Source organism: Odocoileus virginianus, chromosome 11 (assembly GCF_023699985.2).
Source record: "Odocoileus virginianus isolate 20LAN1187 ecotype Illinois chromosome 11, Ovbor_1.2, whole genome shotgun sequence".
NCBI classification, from domain to species: domain Eukaryota; kingdom Metazoa; phylum Chordata; class Mammalia; order Artiodactyla; family Cervidae; genus Odocoileus; species Odocoileus virginianus.
Genome location: NC_069684.1, coordinates 42,381,211 through 42,404,662, shown reverse-complemented (window position 1 = coordinate 42,404,662; position 23,452 = coordinate 42,381,211). Strand labels below are relative to the sequence as shown.

The 23,452-nt window shown below is 43.7% G+C and overlaps 1 long non-coding RNA gene across 1 annotated transcript; it reads right to left on the bottom strand.

Moving 5' to 3' along the window:
* Positions 1-11,539: 11,539 nt before the first annotated feature.
* Positions 11,540-16,777, bottom strand: LOC139037508 (uncharacterized). Its single transcript, XR_011490373.1, has 2 exons — positions 16,336-16,777; positions 11,540-16,224 (listed from the first exon to the last, which is right to left on the bottom strand). It is a non-coding gene; the product is annotated as an uncharacterized lncRNA (long non-coding RNA).
* Positions 16,778-23,452: the final 6,675 nt, after the last annotated feature.

Below are 23,452 nucleotides of genomic sequence, written 5' to 3'. Positions count from 1 at the left end.
TGGACATTAAGGTTATTCTCATGTCTTGGCTATTGTGAACAATGCTGCTTTGAACATTAGGGTACATGTATCTTCTCAAATTACAGTTTTCTCTAGATATATGCCCAGGATTGCTAGATCATATGGTGACTCTATTTTTAGTTTTTTTAAGGAACCTCCAGACTGTTTTCCATAGTTACTGCACCAATTTACATTCCCACCAACAGTGTAAGAGGATTCCCTTTGCTCCACACTCTCTCTAGCATTTATTATTTGTAGACTCTTTGATGGTAGCCGTTCTGACCAATGTAAAGTGATACCTCCTTGTGGCTTTGATTTGCGTGTCTCTAATAATGAGCAATATTGAATACCTTTTCATGTGCCTGTTGGGTATCTAATATAGTTAAAGACCTCACAAATGTTTCAGATCTCAGCAAGATGGGAGCAAGTGATAGCTCTGCCTTTGAGAAAGTGGGTGGGGAACTTACAGGAAGAAAGAAAATGCTCAAGTACCCATAGGGAGCCAGGCAGCACTGGCTATGTCATTTGCAGGGTTCAGTGCAAAATCAAAATGCAGGCCCCCTTGATAAAAATTATTAAGAATTTAGAGAGGGTGTTAGCAGAGCATTACTTGTTCAGCTGCGGGGGTTACACACACCTGCACGGGCTTACACAGTCACAAGGCCAGCCAGGGAGCCTGAGGTGCAGGGGATCTTGCCGTTACAGTTCCCAGCCTTGCTAGAGATCATCATACTGATGAAATAAGTAGAGCAACAGTGTCATCATGTTACCCAAACCCTGATATTTTGTCATCACTGTAGCCCTAATTCAAGACACTGGAATGTTTTGTTTCCCACAAAGTGTTTGAATACACTGAATTCATATTTCATATTCTAAGCTAAACCTCAGCTGTAGTAAAGGTCATTTCAGGAGGGAAAAGCTCATAAAAACAACTAAAATCTTAAAGGAGTGATAAATGATTGTATAAAATGTGATCCAAGGTTCAGAATACTCCTGTATCCTCATTCACAGAGGTACAGGGGTGAGGCCAAATGACAAAGCATATAAAAAAACATTCACTATTTATTCATTTGCTATTTAATAATGCTATACACAAGTCAGGGCACTAGGCCATGTAAGGGAAAAAGAAAAAGAGATTGTCTTCAGTCCAAAAATGAGACTGTTAGGTTTGCTAATGTCCAAAGTCACTTTCAGTTCTAACATTTTAGGATTCCCCTTAAAGGGGCCTACCTTTAAGAAAAAATCTCATACAATAGTGAAACTAAATTGAAGTTGCTCTGTATATAAAGCTTTTACATGGAGTGTTTAAAATCTATTATTTATATTCATACATATGTACTTCCTGTTCATACATAGGGTTTTTATATAGTCTTTCATCTCAGTTTTTATTGAGCCTTTCAAACAATGGGACCTTTTTTTTTTTTTAATCTGGTTGTAAACTAAGTCACAGAGAAGAAAATAGATTTTCCTGGAGTCAAATAGTAAGACTGTGGCAGAACCTAGCCACCTCTTGATAAATTATGAATTCACTCCAAGTGATCCCCATTCTCCCTCCACCCTCCATCCATGGATAAAGAACACAGTCAAAACGGATCATCTTCCTTCCCTTGTTGCCAAGGGATAACTATTCATGGAAGACTCTTTGCATAAAGCTGTTGAAGCCTATTTTGAGTGCAGATTTTAAAAACCAGGCAAACCTCATTCAGATTCTGGGCTCTACCATTTATCAGTTATTAGTGATCTGGGCATATTACTTAATGATTCCAAGGCTCAGTTTTCTCATAAGTCAAAATATTAATTCCTCTTCAGTTTATTTGAGAACTGAAAGCATCCCACAGTGCCTGGCACATATTGACTGTTCATCTCATGTTGAACACTACTCTTCCATCTTCCTTTCCACCTATAAAGCCTTCCATAAACAGAGTGTCATGGGACTGCAACTGTCGCATTATTTCACTAAGACTCATGAACCATGGAAAAACAAACTACCCAGAGACACATCCAAGAAACCTGGAGAAATGAGGCCAAAGACAGGTGTTGTGCTGATCAAGTCTAAACATTGACTTCATTTTCAATCTTAAACGTGCAAAATCCCATTGAATGTTTCTTTTGCTTCTCTTCGGTTTATTATAACCCATCACTAGACACATGACTGTGCAATCTCAGCACTTTATTTTGTCCAGAAATTTGTACAGCAAACAGTCAACTTCTAAAGGACTGGAGAAGGAAACAAGGTTGTAAGAGAAGAGACCCAAGAATTCTACCTATTTCTTCCCGGAAGTGGAAGCCCAGAATGGATCCAAGTGTTGGTGAGTTGTTAATCATTAGATTCATCAACCACTAGGCTTCCCTGGTGGCGCAGACAGTAAAGAATCCGCCCTCAATGCAGGACACCTGGGCTCAAACCCTGGGTTGGGAAGATCCCCTGGAGAAGGGCATGACAACCCACTCTTGTTTTCTTGCCTGGAGAATCCCCATGGACAGAGGAGCCTGGAGGGTTACAACCCATGGAGTCGCAGCGTCAGACACGACCGAGAGACTAAGCAGAGCACGTCATCCATTTAAATGATAGAGGAAAACTAAAGGCAGGGATTTCCCTGGTGGCTCAGTGGTAAAGAATCTGTCTCCCAACGCAGGAGACACAGGTTCGGGAACATCCCACATGCTGTGGAGTAACTAAGATCCTGTGCCACAACTATTGAGCCTGTGCTCTAGGGCCCAGGAGCCACAAGTACTGAGTCCATGCACACAACTACTGAAGCCTGTGCAGCCTAGAGCCTGGGCTCCACAAGTGAAGCCACCGCAGCCAGAACCCTGTGCACCACAACTAGAGCGGTCCCCACTCCCCGCAACTAGAGAAGAAGCCCGCAGAGCAATGCAGACCCCACACAGCCGATAACAATAATAACGATAAATCAATAAAGTTATTTTAAAAAACTAAATGAAGAAAAAAGACGCTATTTCTCTCACCAGACTTCTATCCTGAAATGAGGACAGGGAAATATTGCCATAACAGGCCAGAAGGACTGGGTTTAGGTTTTATTTGCAGGGCAACAAAAACCCCTAGGAGAGCGAAACTAATATCCCAATGGGCCTAAAGTCTCCCCATTACTAGAGATTCACATTTAATGATCAGCACAGAGTCCCAAAGGAATCTCTAGCATACATACACACAGCAGAACACAGAAATGTGAAGGATAGGCACAGGATTTGGGAATTCTGATGGCAGAGAGCCCACTGGCAAAAATGCAAAAAGAGAGTGAAAACTCCCAAAGACAAGTAAATGCAGTTTTGCCTGGGCTCAGAGCTCCTAATGGAGGCTATGAAGAGTGTTCAGGACAGCTCGGAACTATCTGCAGGAGATGTTCTTACCCTGTCTCCCCTTATGGCCATTCTGGGCCATTCTGGTAGTCAGAATTGCCCAGTACTTTCACTTGGTGCTTGTGTTTAGTGCTCTCTCTGAGCCCACTGCTTGTTGTCACATTATGTTTAATTTTTCTTCTTGAAATGAAGCACTACTTTATTAATTTGTAAGAAAGATGTCTACCAGATATCCAAGTCTTGATTAACTATAACTTTTATGTCTATTATCCTCTCAGATAAAAATGACTTTCTATTTAAAAAGTGGCTAGTTGACCCCACAACACAATGACACAAATAATCTAGGGCTCCCATTATATTTTCATCTGCTACGGAAATGCATTGTGCATATTTCTCCTTTCATTACATGGAATAAAAAAGTTAATATTCAAGGAATGAGACTTACAAAATTACTTTTACTCTTTCCTCAAAGATGCAATTAAATGAAACAATTTTTTTACTGTGTTTGTCTAGTTGTGAAAAAAATTACTGTTTAGTACAGTTTTATACTACTGTAATTTGTAGTATACAAATTTTGATTTGTTTTAAGGCATCACAATTCTTTCCAATAATGCTTTTACACCATCAATTAAAATATCAACACAGTAAAAAGGAAAATAATGTATTTTATTTTTTATTTGTTTTACTTTTTATTGAGTTATAATTGATACATAAATTTCAGTTATACAACATAGTCATTCACAATTTTAGAGGTTATCCTCCATTTATAGTTATACAATATTGGTCTTATTCCCTGTGATACACAATATTTGCTTTGTTTTATAACCTAAAGGTTTGTACCACTTACTTCCCTACCCCTATGTTGCCCCTCCCACCTCCCTCTACCTACTTGTAACCACTAGCTTCTTCTCTATATTTGTGAGTCTGCTTCTTTTATGTTACATTCACTGGTTTGTTGTATTTTTTTCATATTCCACATATAAGTGATATCATACAGTATTTATCTTTCTGTTTCTGACTTGTTTCACTTAACATAGTGTCCTCCAAGTCCATCAGTGTTTATGCAAAGGCAAATTTTAATACTCATATATATATATATGAATACTTTATACTTTATCCATCATGTTGATGAATACTTAGGTTGTTTCCATATCTTGGCTATTGCAAATTATGCTGTTATGTCACACTGTATTTAATTTAACTTCACTAAGATCTGAGAGATTTACAGGAGGCTGTTCTAATCTGGAGAATTTAGTAAAAATCATCTCAAGCTAACTCAAGAAAGGGAGGATCTAACAGAAATCTCATAGGACTCCAAGGAGAATCTGCACAAAACAGTGGGGTCCCATGAGAAGGGAAACTGAGAAACTGATGAGAACACTGACAGAGGCCACTAACCCTCTCCCAGGATTATTGTTGTTCTTCTCCTTCTCCTTCTCCTCTCCTTCCCCTCCTCCTCCACTTTCTTCTCTTCTCCTTCTCAATATAGAACCCTCTGTGCTTTATGTGGGTACATGGCTGCAGTCACGCACTACAGTTCCCAGTCTGCCTTGCACCTGGGTGCAACTTTGCGAGTAATGGGGTATAAATGGAAGTGAGATGTATAAATTTGGCATCATCTTCTTAAAGCCAAAGACACTTGTCCATAATTTTCTCCTTGCAATAAGATATAATGCAGACTTGGAATTGACTCAGCGTTAGTCATGCAAAGAAGGACAACACCATCAAGGAGGCCAGAGTAACAAGATGGAAGAACAAGGGTCATTCTATAACTTCATGCAAGAGAACCACCTTGCCAGCCTGGATCATTTACCTCCAGGCTGTCAGAGAAGGAAGAAATAACTATCGTTTTCTTGGACCACTTTTTTTGGGGGTCCCTGTGACAGTGGTTTGGCTTGTATCTTAACTAATACAAGAATTGAAAGCTAACCCATAGGTGGATCTTCCTTTGAGTCAAGGTCACTGGTCTACTCTGCCATCACTGTCTTAATCAGCTCAGGCTGCTGTAACAAAATACCATAAACTAAGTGGCTTAAACAACAGATATTTATTTTCTTGCAGTTCTAGAAGCTGGAGGTCTAAGATCAGGGTACCAGCATGGTTGGGTAATTAGTGAGGGCGCTTCTTACTGGCTTGCAGATCCTCTTGTATCTTTGCATGGCTGAAAGAGAGAGAGAACTCTGGTGTCTCCTTCTAATAATAGCATTAATTCCATCTTGGAGCTCCACCCTCACTACCGCATCTAAACTTTATTAGCTCCCAAAGACTCCATCGCCATCATATTGGGCTTAGGGCTCCAACATAGGAATTTGAGGGAAACCCAAATATTCAGCCAATAATAGGCACCACAGTAAAAGTGCAGCAGTTTCAGAAGTCCTTGTAGCACACATCCATAGATCAGGTAGTAAGGAGAGTCAGCTGAATAAGCATTTGAACTCATAATCTGTCACTCAGTTTAGGTTCCTGAAGGTTCAATGTCTGGAAGATATTAATTCTGTAAGCATCATATTCTAAAATCTACACTGGATTATATGTTCTAGATGCAAATCATCTATTCTCATATTCTCATATCACTTCCGATCATAGTATGGGAGGGTTTTACACATGCCAGTGGTTCTGGTTCTCAAATTTTTAGCATGTGTCACAATCAACCAAAGGGCTTATTCAAACAGATTCTGGCCCCACCCCCAGAATCTCTGAGTCAGTATGTCTGGAGTGTGGCCTGAGAATTTACATTTCTAGCAAGTTCCCAAGTGCTGCCGATGCTGCTGATCTGGACAGCACACTTTGAGATCCACTGATATACATCACCCACCATGGTCCTACTTGTTGTATAGAAAACACACATAACAAAAAGCAAAAACAAAAGAAATAAAAAGAAAACACACAGCTGTTGCTGGCATACTACACAGTCTTAAAGCCAGATGCTCATAGAAATACTATACACCATACTATTTCAGCATATTCAAAATGCAAGGATGCATTTCTTTCTGGTAAGTAAACAAATACGCTATTTATTCAACACATATGAACAGGTGTTCATTCTGTGTCAGGCTCTAGGAGCCAGCAGTGACAAAGCAGACAAGCATGCCTGCCTCTGCAGAGATTAATTTGAATGGGAAGAGCTATCATTTGTTGAATTTCTGTAATGTCCAAAGCCCCTTACATTAATGATCTCTAATTCCCAGAAAGACAAAATATAGGTGTCATTATTCCCATCTTCAAGGTGAGAAGGTTGAGCCCCATATAATTAACTTGCAGCATCAGGTGGCTGTCTCCAAAACCCAAGTACTTTCCATAACACCACAATGAAATATATTTGGCTAACACTACAAAGGTACTTTTAGCAGAAATACCCTATATTTTGTCAGCAGAGGATTTCTTTTTCTCTACTAGGACCTAGACAGATCTCTGAAGGATTGGGAACCTTCAAGTGGAAGATCACAAGGGCTGGATGGGAATATTATGGACTGCAAGGAAGAGCTCACTCTCATAACTCTTGACTACAACCCGCTGTCTGGATCATCTGCAAGTAACTTACCTGTGGGGCCACAATAAATTTTTTTGGGTTCAGAAGTTTACTTTGAACAGAACCTATACATTAAAACTAGCAGTTAAAATTGGGGATCCTTCCTTCCTCATTCATTTATTCAAAAAATATTTCTTGAAACTTCTGTGTGCCAGGCACGATGCTAGCAACTGTGGAGAATTGGAGGTAAGACTTTGTTTCTGTCCTCAAGGAGGTGACAATGTGAATATAGTGACTGCTTCCTAGTCCTCCTTTGGCTGCTACATTTGGGGTTCTCTTGGGGATAGTTATTTTTGTCTTATGTTTTATGGCTTGAAATTTTTCTCTTCATTCATAATCCCAATTTATACATCCATTTGCACTGTTATTTCAGTGGAACCCTTTCTATATAGGATTTGGGTATTTGGGGAGACAATATAATGATTTATATTTTTAAAGAGAAATGATAGTGATTATCAAAGATATTGGGGAAATATGAAAAAGAGGAAGTGAGTCCTGAGGCGATGAAAGAAAAGAAAAACATCCTTGGAAGCTAAAGAATCTATGATTCTTAAAAGAATGGAACATACCCTCAAATAGAGAGAGAGGAGAAGAGAGTCTTCAAAAAGGAAGAAGAAATCTTTGTAATGAAGTAAAAAGAGCAACTAGGTGGGCAAAAGAAAGATAAGAACACTCAGGAGAACACTTCCTGTAAAGGGTTCTCCCTCCCTTTGTTGAGTAGTATGCTTGGACTTCACTGAGGGTGACCGGTCATGTCAACTTTAGCGTGTAGTACACCTCAATTATTTTTCAAAGAAAACAGAATTAAAACTTTATCAGCTCAGTGGTTTGGATGTTCTCAATAGATGAATACAGTGTATGTCTTAAGAAGTTCAAAGACTTGAGATCAGACCCAGGGGTCCACAGAGATCTCAATTCTTTATTCAATACACTGTGCCATCAATTCACCTGGGGATGTGGGCTTGGAGACGTTGGGGGAGAAGACAGCAAGTTACTGGTAACAACCACATCTTTGCTTTTACTTTTTTTGGCCCCAGCACACAGCAGGTGGGATAAGTTCCCTGACCAGGAATCAAACCCATGCCTCCTGCAATGGAAGCATGGAGTCTTAACCACTGGACCACCAAGAAAGTCCCTATTTTTACTTCTTAAAAAGCCCTCTATGCAAAAGTGCTACAGTGAACACACGTTGTTTTATTTCCACATACCCTTCACCTAAGCACAGCAATCAACTGTCTCTAAATTTTCTAGGATGTCTTCAAATCTCAAAGAGCTAACTTGTCTTATAGGTTTCTTCAACAAGTTTAAGCATATTGAGAATTCCTGACTATAACAGTCTCATCCTAGAGGCACATTCCTGTGCCGAGAATGGGGGTCTTAATAATATCCAGCTGTGCTATCTTCCTAATCTTCTCATAGGTGAAAGTGAAAGTGTTAGTCACTCAGTCATGTCTGACTCTTTGTGACCCCATGGACTGTAGCCCACCAGGTTCCTATGTCCATGGAATTCTCCAGGCAATGATACTGGAGTGGGTTGCTGTTTCCTTCTCCAGGGGATCTTCCCAAGCCAGGGATCAAACATGGTTCTCCCACACTGCAGGCAGAGTCTTTACCCACTGAGCCACCGGGAAGGCCTTTCTCATAGGTAGGGCTGCTCAATCATCTTGGTTCTTTTAACAGTTACCCGGGAATCTGGTTCACACGCAGAGTCCCAGGCCCAATCCAGATAATGATTCAGGAGGAGGATGGGGATGGGCCCAGGAATGTGCCCTTTAAAGGAGTCAACTAGGTAAATCTGATGCAGAGGATTCATGGTCAACATATTGAGAAAATCTGTGCAATTGTATTAGGGTTTGAGACAAATGTGCAGGGGGACTTCGTTACTCAGCTAAATTTATAGAGTGTATACATATATGTTCATCTGTGCTAGGTAGAGGGGATACTATGGTGGACCAAGGCTGTTCCTATGAAACTTAAGCAAGTAAATAATCACACAAATGAATGTAGAACTACTTCTGTGACAAATGACACAAAGACTTACATGCTGCCATATGAAAACCTGTAACTAAGGCATTTTCCCAAGTTCCAGATGTCAGGGAAGTCTTCCCCTGGAAGCTCCATAGCTGTTACTTAGCCAAAAGGGGAGAGATGGACATTGCGGGCACAGAGAGACTAGCATGTATAAAAGCTTTGTGGTAAGAGGAAGATTGGAGAGTCTAAGGAGCTGCCAAAAATTACCCAGGGGACTGAATAACATGTAGTTCAATGTTGGCCAACCCCAGTCAAGACTTCAAAACTCTAACATTCCATCCTTTTGGAAGGATGATGAGATTGAAGAATTATTAATTTGATGTAAGTGGCCCTTAATTTGCAACTAAATGTGAGCTGCTCTAATATCAGGGACATTTCACATAAGGATTCCTGCATGCTGTTTCTCATAAATCCTCTGTTCCTCATCAGTTCCTGGCAACAGGAACGAGTGGAACGGCACGCTGCTCCCAGGACTGAGGTCATAGGATGAAACACATGCATGAATCTCCTTCAGTAAACATTCTCCTTACAATAAAACTGCTTAGTCTCGATCCTCTTTCTTGAGATACGGATTGCCTCCCGACCTGTGACCATTGTTAATCCCTTGTTCCCTTGGTAATGGTTGCTGTACGTTTGGTTTTCTGATCTTTATCATTGTTGAAAGAAATTCCTTGTACAACAGCCTATAAATACTCACAGAAAGATTGTTAAAGCACCATTACTCCACCAGAGGCTTGGGTTCCGTGTCTCTCTCTCTCTCTCTCCTTCCGGCTAATTCTTTGGAGCGTGGAAACCTGCCGAGCTTACTCTCCTGCCTGGGCTTTCAAGACCTCCTGGAGAGGGCGCCCTGTGCCTCCGTGAGCGGAGGGTTCTAAAAACCTAGGGTTTATGTCCTAAGGTTTTATTGGTTCTCTGCATAACCCAGGGAATATTAGCTTCTTTCTCTCTTTCACTTTCTTATCGTGGACTCCAGACCACCAGGTTCCAGTCCATTAAAGGACCACAACACTCTAAGACCTTGTCTGTTAACAGGCTAAAACTGTCAGGGCAGCTGGCATCCTGGGTCAGATAAATCACATCCTTGGCCACCACAACTTGTACTAAGACAAGGCAACAGCTGTCTAAATCCCACAAGCCCCCAGAGAGGCTGGGGGAGACTGACTCCAATGTTGCCTTAGGAAGTAGAGAAAGATGGTGGGCAAGAATATCAACAAATCAGCACTCATCATCTATCTATCTATACATACATACACACACACATAGATATATATTGCTTCAGAGTGTCCAACTCTTTGCGACCCCATAGTCTGTTGTCTTCCAGGCTTTTCTGTCCATAGGATTCTCCAGGCAAGAATACTGGAATGGGTTGCCATTTCCTATTCCAGGATATGTATATATATCCTTCCCATGTGACTCTTGCTATATACATATATAGTGCCATGAGCATGATCTGTGACTCTACCCTATTAGCTAGGGTTGGTGTGCTGATAGTCTGCCCACCATCATATTCGCGTGTGTGTGTGTGTGTGTGTATGCATCTGTTTTCTGCACACTCTTTTTGAGATCTTTTCCAGCTCTGCTCCCCTGCCTCTTCCAGGGCCACTTCCTATGATCCAAGTGGCCTGGACTTTTCTTAACGGTTTGCTCTTACAATGGCTTGTCTGTCTTACCACAAAAGAACTGATATTCTCATTGGACAACATAGATAATGGTACCCCTCCCAGGATTTGTATTTTGAAAAAGGCCTGGATAATAATAACTCAGCTGAGCAAATCAATATATGTCAAATTTCTCAGCATTGTTGTGGTAGACACAAGCATAGACTCTATAATTTTTAGCTGGACCCACAGTGCCCAAAATAAACACTCTATTTCTCATCTTTCCTTGTATCCTAGTGTTGCCCTGAGGCCAAGTTCTGACCAATGAGATGGAGCAGACATGTTGGGTTACAGTTTCTGGATGGATGTTTTCATAAAGGGAAGCTGGCACTTAGATCTTTCCTCTTCTTCTTTGTCCTCTTTTCCAGGCTGGCTGTAATGACTGCCATCCTAGGCACCACCTTGGACCATCAAAGCAAGGGGCACAGAAGAAGGATAATAAAACAGGTAAGCTGGAAGGGGCTCAACTCTCTAGGGATGTAATGGAATACAGCATCTCCCCATTCCTGGACCATTTTCCTGTGGACTCATGAGAGGGAAATAAATCCTATGTGGCTGAAGTCATTGTTATTTTGGGTTTCAGTTACTCACAGCCAAACTTAATTCTAACTGATGAAAGTCATGGAGATTTGTCTTTCTTTTTTAATGGAATAACCCAGTAAATTTTCTTCTTGGAGTTCCCTCAAATGTAGGCAACAACCTTCCCTATCTTCATGTGTGGCTACTTCTTGAGGTCAACCCAAACTGAATTATAAGATGGAACATGGACATGGACTCGGGGCATGAAGCCTTGGTCTGAAGCCAGTTCAGCCACAGGCTGTCCCACCATTTTCTCTCACCAGCTTCTGCTTCCTCATCTGAAAATAACCTCTAAGTTTTCTTACAATTCTGATCATTTCTAAGACCAGGCATGCTACGCTTCCCCCAAGTCTTATACCTACTCTGCCAGTCAATGAAAATTGTTATTAGGATAAAGAGTTGTCATCTCACCAACAACAGGTTGTGTTTTTAAAGTCTATTATTACTTGTTTGGAACTTGCAACACAATTTTCCACAGGCCCACAATATACGCGAAGGTTAGGGTCTCAAGCAAACTCCAAGAAGGTGTTTAATCAACTTTCAGTTCAAATACAGTGCTGGGAGAGTCAAGGAACCAAAACAGTAAGTAAAATCCTGGTGTGGGAGAAAAAAGTGCTCAATTTCAAACTGGAGGAGGGGACAGAAACCTCTTTTCCTCTACCCGTGGCAAAGAAGGGGACACGCCCTTCCTCAGCCCTGTATTCTAATGGAGGGAATAATCACCTCCCAAGTAATAGCACTTCCCTTTCACATCCAGATTCCTATGAAAGCTAAGAAAAACGGGAGTTTTTTCTAAGAAAAAAACTAAGTTTCTAAGTTTTTCCTAAGAAAAATGGGAGTTTCATCAGGTGTCAAATATGACACCTATGAGACTGCCGCCTGGTTTTCTTCATCTCATTCTGACTTCATCTGAAAACCTTGTCCTGTAGATAAAAGAAAGGCCATTTTCTGGGCATATCCCAATTCCCTTAAGCAGACATTATGCAGAAGCCCTGGGACAGGGAGCGGGAGGAAGTGTTCTCTCTTTTAAGGAAAAGATGCTTTTATGGCCAAGTCTGATTTCTCTGGTTGATTGCATGGACACAGAACTGGGGCATCACCTGGTTCAACCAAGAGAGCTTCGTGATGGAGAAGCAGTGAGGGGAAGACCTGATTTCATACACTGCATGGACGGAGCGGGTACCTTTTTCTTCCTATCCTGATGAATGTCAAGAGTGTTGAGAAGGAAGTCACAGTTCTCTGATGGACTCTGATCTGCTCCACTCGGTTTTTTTAAGTGGTCAATATTATTATAGGTAAATGCCTCACTAAAGCTTAAAAGTAATAATAAAAAGAAAATGAAAACAAAACAAAGCAAATAAAAATGGTAAGAAATCTAGAACAGCTATATTATAAGCAAACGGAGATCTTTCCAAGAACCCCCTCCCAGAGGACCTCCCCTTCCCTTAGAAAGGGAAGTCCACACCCTGTACCGCTAAGTCTCATCTTTGCTCTATTGAAAAGCAATCTTTGTCCAAGGTGTTCCCTGAACACAGCCTGCATTTCCATGCACTTGCATGAGCTTCCCCTCTGTCTGCCACAGCCTTCCCCTCATTCCTTCTCTTGTCCAGATGCCACTGTCTGCAGGAAGTCTTCCCAGCTCTCAGGACACCACCCTCCTGTGTTCTCTCTCTCCTAGCACCTTGGCATACATCATGGTGTCCCCACATGAGAGACTAAGCTTCTTGACCATGTTGACTCTGGTGACCAGCAAAGTGACCCTGCACACAGTAAGGTTATTGATGGTCAATGAATGCATGAGTGTTCCTTCTCTCTGCTCCTTCTCACAGGGTTGTTGGAACCCTGCTCAGGGCTCACCTCTTCCAAAAGAGGTATCTCTCTTCTCTAAATTCCTATTGTCCCTCTTATTTGTGGTATTAATTGTGGAACATAATTATTTACTACCCTGCATTGTTGTCTGCTCATTCCTGTGTGTCTGGCCTCACTGATTCCATTGAAAGCTGCTAAAAGGTCAAGACACCTCTGTGGGGGAGAAAAGTGCTCAGTTTCAAACTGTGATTCCCTTGGATTCTAAGGCAACAGACCATGTACATGGTAGGCAATCGATGAATGATTGATGGATAAGTATATGAATCCAAAATTGGCTTCTTTCAATTGTGACCCAGTGAAGATTGACATTAACTTGGATAGCTTTTGACATTAAAACGAACAAATAAACAAAAAAGCTTTATACGATTCCACCCATGTGGTGTCATGAGCTATGCTTACACTTTCTATATGTAAAGTTTCTATACGTAACTTCTGAAGAGGCAGTTAGGCCTAGGGGTTCAGAGCATGGGTTCTGGAGCCAGGCTGTCTGGGCCTGAAAGTAGCCTTCCTTCTTGCTAGCCTTAGGCACCTAAACTTATGATAGACTTATTTGCTTCATCTGTAAAATTAAGATAATAATCAGTTCAGTTCAGTCACTCACGGTCTGACTCTCTGTGACCCCGTGGACTGCAGCACACCAGGCTTCCCTGTCCATCACCAACTCCCGGAGCGTGCTCAAACTCGTGTCCATCAAGTCGGTGATGCCATCCAACCATCTCATCCTGTCGTCCCCTTCTTCTCCTACCTTCAATCTTTCCCAGCATCAGGGTCTTTTCCAATGAGTCAGTTCTTTGCATCAGGTGGCCAACATACTGGAGTTTCAGCTTCAGCATCAGTTCTTCAATGAAAATTCAGGATTGATTTCCTTTAGGACGGACTGGTTGGATCTCCTTGCAGTCCAAGGGACTCTCAAGAGTTTTCTCCCATACCACAGTTCAAAAGCACCAATTCTTTGGCACTCAGCTTTCTTTATAGTTCAGTTCTCTCATCCATACATGGCTAGTGAAGAAACCATAGCTTTGAGATGGACCTTTGTTGGCAAAGTAATATCTCGGCTTTTTAATATGCTGTCTAGCTTGGTCATAGCTTTTCTTCCAAGGAGCAAGCTTCTTTTAATTTTATGGCTGCAGTCATCACCTGCAGTGATTTTGGAGCCCAAGAAAATAAAGTCCATCACTGTTTCCATTGTTTCCCCATCTATTTGCCATGAAGTGATGGTACCAGATGCCATGATCTTACTTTTATGAATACTGAGTTTTAAGCCAATGGTTTCACTCTCCTCTTTCACTTTCATCAAGAGGCTCTTTTTGTTCTACTTTGCTTTCTGCATTAAGGGTGGTGCCATCTGCATATCTGAGGTTATTGATATTTCTCCTGGAAATCTTGATTCCAGCTTGTGCTTCTTCCAGCCTGGCATTTTGCATGATATATTCTGCATATAAGTTAAATAATCAGGGTGACAATATACAACCTTGACATATCCCTTTCTCTATTTGGAACCAGTCTGTTGTTCTATGTCTGGTTCTAACTGTTGCTTCTTGACCTGCATCCAGATTTCTCAGGACGCAGCTCAGATGGTCTGGTATTCCCATTCCTTTCAGATTTTCCACAGTTTGTTGTGATCCACACAGTTAAAGGCTTTGGGGTAGCAAAAGTAGATGTTTTTCTGGAACTCTCTTGCTTGTTTGATGATCTAACAGATGTTGGCAGTTTGATCTTTGGTATCTCTGCCTTTTCTGAATCCAGTTTAAACATCTGGAAATTCACAGTTCACATACTGTTGAAGCCTCGCTTGGAGAATTTTGAGTATTATTTTGCTAGCATGTGAAATGAGTGCAGTGTGTGGTAGTTTGAACATTCTTTGGCATCACCTTTCTTTAGGATTAGAATGAAAACTAACATTTTCCAGTTCTGTGGCCACTGCTGAGTTTTTCAAATTTGCTGGCATATTGAGTGCAGCACTTGAACAGCATCATCTGTGAAGGTCTGAAGTAGCTCAACTGGAATTCTATCACCTCCACTAGCTTTGTTTGTGGTGATGCTTCCTGAGCCCACTTGACTTCGCATTCCTGGATGTCCGGCCCTAGGTGAGTAATCATACTATCGTGGTTACCTGGGCCATGAAGATCTTCTTTGTATAGTTCTTCTGTGTATTCTTGCCACCTCTTCTTAATATCTTCTGCTTCTGTTAGGTCCATACCATTTCTGTCCTTTATTGAGCCCATCTTTGCATGAAATGTTCCCTTGGTATCTCTAATTTTCTTGAAGAGATCTCTAGTCTTTCCCATTCTATTGTTTTCCTCTATTTCTTTGCACTGATCACTGAGGAAGTCTCTCTTATCTCTCCTTGCTATTCTTTGGAACTCTGCATTCAATGGGTATATCCTTCCTTTTCTCCTTTGCCTTTGCTTCTCTTCTTTTTTCAGCCATTTGTAAGGCCTCCTCAGACAACCATTTTGCCTTTTTGTATTTCTTTTTCTTGGGGATTGTCTTGATCACTGCCTTCTGTACAATGTCACAAACCTCCATCCATAGTTCTTCAGGCACTCTATCAGATCTAGTCCCTTGAGTCTATTTCTCACTTCCACTGTATAATCGTAAGGGATTTGATTTAGGTCATACCTGAATGGTCTAGTGGTTTTCCCTACTTTCTTCAATTTAAGTCTGAATTTGGCAATAAGGGGTTCAAGATCCACAGTCAGCTCCCAGTATTGTTTTTGTTGACGGTATAGAGCTTCTCCGTTTTTGGCTGCAAAGAACATAATCAATCTGATTTCTGTATTGACCATCTGGTGATGTGCATGTGTAGAGTCTTCTCTTGTGTTGTTGGAAAAGGGTGTTAGCTATGACCAGTGCATCCTCTTGGCAAAATTCTGCTAGTCTTTGACCTGCTTCGTTTTGTACTCCAAGGCCAAATTTGCCTGTTACTCCAGGTATCTCTTGACTTACTATTTTTGCTTTCCAGTCCTCTATAATGAAAAGGACATCTTTTTTGGGCATTAGTTCTAGAAGGTCTTATAGGTCTTCATAGAACCATTCAACTTCAGCTTCTTCAGCATGACTTGTTGGGGCACAGACTTAGATTACTGTGATACTGAATGTCTTCTTCAATGAAACCATGAGCCATGCCATGCAGGGCCACTGAAGATGGATGGGTCATGGTGGAGAGTTCTGACAAAACATGGTCCGCTGGTGAAGGCAATAGCAAACCACTTTAGTATTCTTGCCTTAATAACCCTAAGAACAGAACGAAAAGGCAAAAAGATATGACACTGAAAGATGAACTCCCCAGGGCAGGAGGTGCCCGATCTTCATGACCCAGATAACCACGATGGTGTGATTACTCACCTAGGACACTCCACTGGAGAAGAGTGGGGAAATAACACCAGAAAGAATGAAGACATGGAGCCAAAGTGAAAACAATACCCAGCTGTGGATGTGACTGGTGATGGAAGTAAAGTTCGATGCTATAAAGAACAATATTGCACAGGAACCTGGAATGTTAGGTCCATTAATCAAGGCAAATCAGAAGTGGTCAAACAGGAGATGGCAAGAGTGGACATCAACATTTGAGGAATCAGTGAACTAAAATGGACTGGAATGGGTGAATTTAACTCAGATGACCAATATGTGGGCAAGAATCCCTTAGAAGAAGTGGAGTCGCCATCATAGTCAACAAAAGAGTTCAAAATGCAGTATTTGGATGCAATCTCAAAAACAACAGAAAGATGTCTGTTCATTTCCAAGATAATAATAATAGGAATGTATTAGTCACAGCTCTTCAGAGAAACAGAACCAATAGGATATATAGAGACAGATATAGCTATAAGAGGAAATTTATTATAGGAATTGTCTCATGCTGCTATGGAGGCAGAGAAGTCCCATAATTTGCCATCTTCAAGTGGAAAACCAGAAAAGCCAGGGGTAATTCAACTTGAATCCAAAGGCCTGTCAATCAGGCAGCCGATGGTCTAAGTCCTATTCTGTTTCTGATCCAGAGCAGCAGTGCCTGAGGGCTGGAGGAAATGGATGTCCCACTCAAGCCGAGAGTAGGAATTTGCCATTCCTCTGCTTTTTTGTTGTACTCAGGGCGGCAACGTGCTAGATGATGATGTCCACCTGCTTCGGTGAGGGAGATGCCCTTTACTTAGCCTACTGATTCAAATGCTAGTCTCTTTCAAAGATACCCTCAGGGACACAGCCAGAATAATGTTTTACCAGCCATCTGGGCATCCCTTAGTCCAGTCATGTTGATACATAAAAGTAATCATCTCAGGATCTACCTCCTTAAGTTGTTAAATAGGGAATATAAAGTAGGTAATAAACAAGTAATATAAAGTGTAATAAACAGGCAATATAAAGGCTTCCCTCGAAGCTCAGTTGGTAAAGAGTCTGCCTGCAGTGTGGGAGACCTGCGTTCAATCCCTGGGTCCAGAAGATCCCCTTGAGAAGGGAAAGGTTACCCACTCTAGTATTTTTGCCTGGAGAATTCCATGGACAGAGGAGCCTGGTGGGCTACATAGTTCATGGGGTCACAAAGAATTGGACACGACTGAGGGACTAATGCTAAACATAAAGTAGAAAACAAAAAGGAAAAGTGATCATATTGAATACTTGGCATAGTATTTGGCTTATCGTGCTTGATAGCTGCAGTTATTATTGGCCAGTGTAGCTGCTAGTATGATGCCAGAAGGTTTACACACAACAAGAGCTCCTGGGAAAGCCAGGGCTCAGTGATCCTGGTCGTCATTCCACTCACTCATGTGTTACTGTGAGGAAACGCACAACAATAACTTTTGGAACCAGGAAGTCAAGCACCTTGGCAGGTAGTGTCATGTCCTGTGACTGTATATAAGGCCATCTGATACTCAGGATACATTTCAAAAACCTCAGCAAAGGGGGTCTACCCTTCAGTGAGATCAGTGGGTGCAATGCCACATAGATGGTAGGTATGAAAGACTAAATGTTATCATTTATTAATCCCCCCAAATAAGCTGTCAGCTAGCTATGGTACAGATACTGCAAAAGCCCATTGGCCTGCAGGATTTGCTCCTTGAGAGTATAAAAGTGTCCTCATTACTTGGTGTAGAAATGAATATAAATTTAATTATAATACAGTCTATGCCAAAAAAAAAAAAATTGCATTTTCCTACCTTCCAGCTCCTCCTCAAAGTACAACAGATGCAAAACTGTCGTTTTTCATTTCTCCCTTTTGGTTTGATCCCTGCACAGTAGCCACAGGAAAATGTAATCTTTCTAGAACGGTGTGGAAAGACACAGTACCTCCGAGAGCAGAAAATCTGGCAAATTTTATACGTGGTATAAAGGTTTATTGTTCTACACGTTTGTTTGCCCACCTGTCTGCCTGCCTACCTGAGTGTGTGTGCCTGTCTCGTCCAGCCAACAGCTCGGTAGGCATTTCAGCCAGCAGAAGCCACACGAGGTGGGGGGCACTCAGGCCAGGATAGCCAGTGTTAAGGTTTCCCCAGAAATCTCTGGCCTGTGAAAATGGGGCCTGTGCCAGCTTGACTCCCAGTAAGAGTAGACTGGATTAAGAGAGGAAAGGAAGCCTTTGCCAGTCATCAATGGGAACTGCTGCTGCAGCACTGCAAAAAGTGCAGGACCATAAAGGTCTGAGACAATTGACCTGCCTACGGGCCACAGCCGGGCAGAGGGGCCCTCTAGGAAGTCGGCGGGCTGTGAGAAAGCCCACAGTCCACCGCTGAGTCACTTCAATGGGGATGCCAGAATAAAGATCTCCAGACCCTGGCCCGCCCTCTGCCCAGAACGGTCCCTTCGAGCCCAGCGTTGGTGGCCCTTTGCCCGGAGCCTAGGGACAGGTGTCCCCCTGCCCTGGCTGCTCCATGTGGCGCCACTTTCCTTGAGCTAGACTTCAGGGGGTGGGGGTGTCTCTGTTCTCTGCAAGAGCATTTTCTAAAATATTTATCAGACGTCAGTGCTAAAGAGGTTTAGCTCAAGCAAACCCCGAAGGCACAGGGTTGGAAGGATCATCCTTGATGAAAAAAACGATAGTGTCCTGATCACAATCCGAAATCATCGCCACTGGACTCTGAACTCCTTGGAACCAGGGTACTTCTTTTTAAAAAGGATGTCAACAAGTGGCAAACTCTGCAGGGGAAAGGAGTTAGCATGACGAGGAGGTCAGAAACCAGCTCACACATGCAAGGAAGAAACTGGGGATTTTTTTTTACTTGGAAAGGCATGTATGTATGTAGAACTGACACATTGGACATGCACCTGACTTGAATCCTGTTCTTTCAAGAAAGAACCAGGACTGGCAGAAGTTACCAGGAACTAGGTTTTAGTTCAGTGTTTCCCAACAGTGGAATGCTCCCCTGCAAGGAAGGGAGGACACAGCCCCTGGCTAGCTGACTTTGTCTCCAGGAGATGGGAGTTTGGACTCAAGGACTTCCGGCGTTATTGTTAGAAGCACTGGACACAGTGAATTCATCCATGGTGATTCCCCATTACTTTTAGGCCCTCAATTAAGGAGCAGAAAAGAAGTTGAGAATTAAGCAGACCCTCTCAACCCTGGAAGACTTCAGGTACGTGGTCCAACAAGGAAAGGAGCGTGACATGCCTCCAGATTCTCATCTCATCTACACACCTGTCCCTGAGACCAGGAAGACCAGGCCTATCCCGCCTGCCAATACAGGAGATATAAGAGACGCCAGTTTGATCCCTGGTTGGGAAGAGCCCCTGTAGGAAGAAATGGCAACCCACGCCAGTGTTCTTGCCTGGGAAATCCCATGGACAGAGGAGCCTGGCAGGCTACAGTCCCCGGGGGCACAAAGAGTCAGACACGTTCAAGTGAGCACGCACACACTGACAGGGAAATGTCCACTTGCCTCCTTTTAAGTAGACAGAAAATACAGGCAAGGAATTTTAGTTTCTAAAGCCTAGCATGCACCAACTGGCACCAGATATTTTTCCAAGGTAAAGGCAAGTTCCACCTCTGGCCCCACACTGGGGAAGTACAGAGTAAACTCTGAAAGCTGTGAGTGCAGTCTGGCAGTACATGCCTCCGGACCTTCTTTTCTTACTGCCCACCACATCAGGGATATTTGTGAAAACCATACCCCTCTGTGGTCCTGCCAGAGCAAACAAACAGAACCACGTGCCCCGTGTCCTCTTCTCTCTACTCTGGTCACGTCCACCACCCACATAGCTAACAGCAACTCTGCAAAGGACAGGGGCCATGGAGAGAAAGCAGGCAAGTCTCCCCACACCACATGCACACTTTCTGGACTCAGTTTCCCAGAACAGCATCACAGAAGGCAACTTTTGGAAGTCTGCCTGCTGGGCCTGGTGACCAAGGTGAAACAGGTAACTTGTCACTCCCACTGATAACAGGAATACCACTTTCCCAAATAGACCTCCAAAAAAAGAGTTCTTTTTCATTATTTTCTTATTATGTCCTCACCCAGGATAAGAATTCAATTCCAGTGAAACAGCAAAGGGTCAGAATGACTTTAAATGAAAGGAATGGAGGGATATTTCTATATGTCCCCATTCAGGGCCTCTGGTTTCTTGCAGAAAACAGAACCTTTCCACAGAATGTTTTACTGTCCAATACGCAGGGTCCCACAAAATGATGTCTTGTGGACCTCTCAGGCCACTGTGATGGATAGGTAGGGTGCTCGGTGTGGGGCTGAGTACACTGTATGAGGTGGTAGGCAGGCATCCGCCCATGTTCCTACCACTACGCCCAGCCTGGAGACCTTGCCCAGCCCTCCTCTCTCCCAGTTCTGGGCCTCCACTGCGGAGCGGTGCATTCTGTCTGCTCCCCACTGCAAACAGAGACTGCCATTGAGCCATTTTCCTCCACACTGCACACAGTTTCTGCTGCCAAGATGTCACCATGCAGCCCATCCCCTCACCCCCTCCTCTCTGGGGCTGGCCGAACAGAACCCTGCTGTCCCTGAGCACGTGCCTGAACGCGGGATCAGCAGCCCAGCCCTCCCCAGCCCTCTGCAGAGCGGACCGCAGCGTGTTTGCCCAAGGGGTTCAGAGAGGACAGCTTGGGGGCGGTTCTATTTTTCAGATCTGGATCAGCTCACGCCGCCTGCCAAGCTGCACCTTCTCTTTCGTGGGCAGGTAAACCTCCAAGTGAGCCCTCTGATCTTGAGCAAAGTAGCTGGCAGCCTGGGGTTGACCTGTTCCGCCTCTTGTCCCAGCCTGGCTTCTGACTGGTCATCGTGCTGCTAGACAAGGCTGCCCTGTCCTTTTACCTCGGGGCCCATTCTCTGCTGCAGGGTACGTTCTGCTTCAATCTGCAGCTCCTTGTTTCCTGAGTTAGACCCGTCATCCTGCTTGCTTGGACAGAGGTCCCTAACCTCCCTCCCCTCTTCACTGCCATCCTTGCTCTAGGCTCCCCTCTCTCCACCCCCAACCCTCCCCCCCCCCCCAACACGGAGCTCTAGTCTTGGGCAGAACCAACCACAGTCCCCCATAGCCATTCCAATGCCCTAGCACGTGTAGAAAAACAGATGAAAACATTGTCCTTTTCGCCCTGAGCCTTTAACCTGGGCCCAAGAATTCTGTCCTTCTTTCTGCACAGAAACACCAGACCTCCCTCACCATGGACTGAACAGCTTCCTGAGTTCCCCGTGGCCCACACCTCCTCCAGCCCCACCCCAAGCCACAAGCTCCATCTGCCAGAAGCACCCCTCCCTCGAGAGAACCACTCACTCTCCGCTTTCAACCTGCTGCCACAGCACCCTTCTCTGAAGGGGCCTCAGGACGCAAGCCCAGCCCAGCCCAAAGGGACACGGTGTGCTCGAGTTATTCATTACTCAAGTTAGAGGAGGTCAGAGAGCAGGAAGCACTGGAAGGCAAGAAGAAAGGTGGCCTAGAGGGCGGGGAATTAGTCAGGGTGACCTTCCCAGGGAACTCAGAGCCCTGGCAAGGAGGGGCTATCACAGTGGGAAGGGCCTAGCAGCAGCCTCAAGGTTAGACAAGGTCAAATGGAAACAGCTAATTATAATTAAGCTGGTTGCTCAATAGCTCTTGTTATGCACCAGGCAACTGCGCTTAGGGCTTTCCCAGATCTCCCATTTAATCCTTGCAACACTGTATCACTCCAATTTTACAACTGAGAGAACTGGCCCTGGAGAGAACAAGGGACTTGCTCAAGGTCACACAGCTAGCAAGTACTGAAGCTGGGTGAATGCAGGTCTGTCTTGCCCTTCACAAGGTCGCTCTTTTTGGTGACATGGTTCAGTCAGTTGCTCACTTGTGTTCGACTCTTTGTGACCCCATGGACTGTAGCCCACCAGGCTCCTCTGTCCATGGAATTCTCCAGAAAAGAATACTGGAGAGGGTTGCCATTTCCTTCTCCAGGGGAATCTTCCCAACCCAGGGATCAAACCCATGTCTCACGCATTTTGGGCAGATTCTCTTCCGTCTGAGCCAGCAGGGAAGTCTAACATGGCTAGATGAGTTAAACAATTCTAGACAGTCTAGAATGGAAGGTGAAGTTTGAATCTGATTCTCATAGAGCTGAGATCATGCTTTCCAGTGGCAATACCAGGTTAGGGTAGAAATCCAGAGGTTCGTATAAGCCAGGGGGAGGTTGATTTAGAATGAGATGCTGCCGTGAAGGCATGACCCTCAAAGCTTGTCAGAACCTGGCAAGAGTTTACCTGCAGGGGAAGGAGAATGAACAAAGCCGGGGAGGTAAAGTTTGAGGGGAGTTTATCCTCCCCTAAAGACAGCAGGGAAGAAGTACATAAAGGCCTGCAGAAAAAGCTCATCCTTGCCGGACACAGGATCAGTCCAATTGGCATTTGCCACAGCTCTAGAGAGTAAGGCAGGATACCTCTTTTTTAAGGAGAAAATGAGGGTTCTAATTAAAAACCTGGCAATGTGAGTCTTTGCATACTTTGTTGTACTATATACTTCTACTGGAAAAGAGAGATGTAGAGTAGGTGAAGGAGGGGTGGGTAAGGGGAGTTTGCACAAAAGAAGGCGCTGCACTCTCACTCAAACCCCATCCCTTCCCATTCCATCTTTCCCTCCACTCATCCTCTTACATTGATTCTGCCCACAGGTTTTTCCCAGTCTTGCACATAGCAGGCACTCCAAAAACGAATGCCCTTCCGGGTGACTTGCCCGCTGGCGAGTCCTCCCCGAGGTAACTTCTGCTGGGAGGGGGCCGGGGCATCATCCCCACAGGTTTAGCTTCTTCCTGCAGTTCTACCACCAGCTTGGGGCTTTTCCAACACAAACACTGCTTTGCAGGGGCAAAGCAGCGGGTGGCTTCCTTTCTCCGCAGAGCAGTTCTCAAAGTCGCCCTTGACCCAGGCCTACAGGCAGCAGCCCCACTGGGGCTGGGTGGATGGATGGCTGCTTCTGCATTTCAGGAATTTTCAGGTTTGCCCAGGTCAGGTAGGTGGGCCTTGGGAAGGATTCATGGGAAAGAGCTCACACTACATCAATTCAA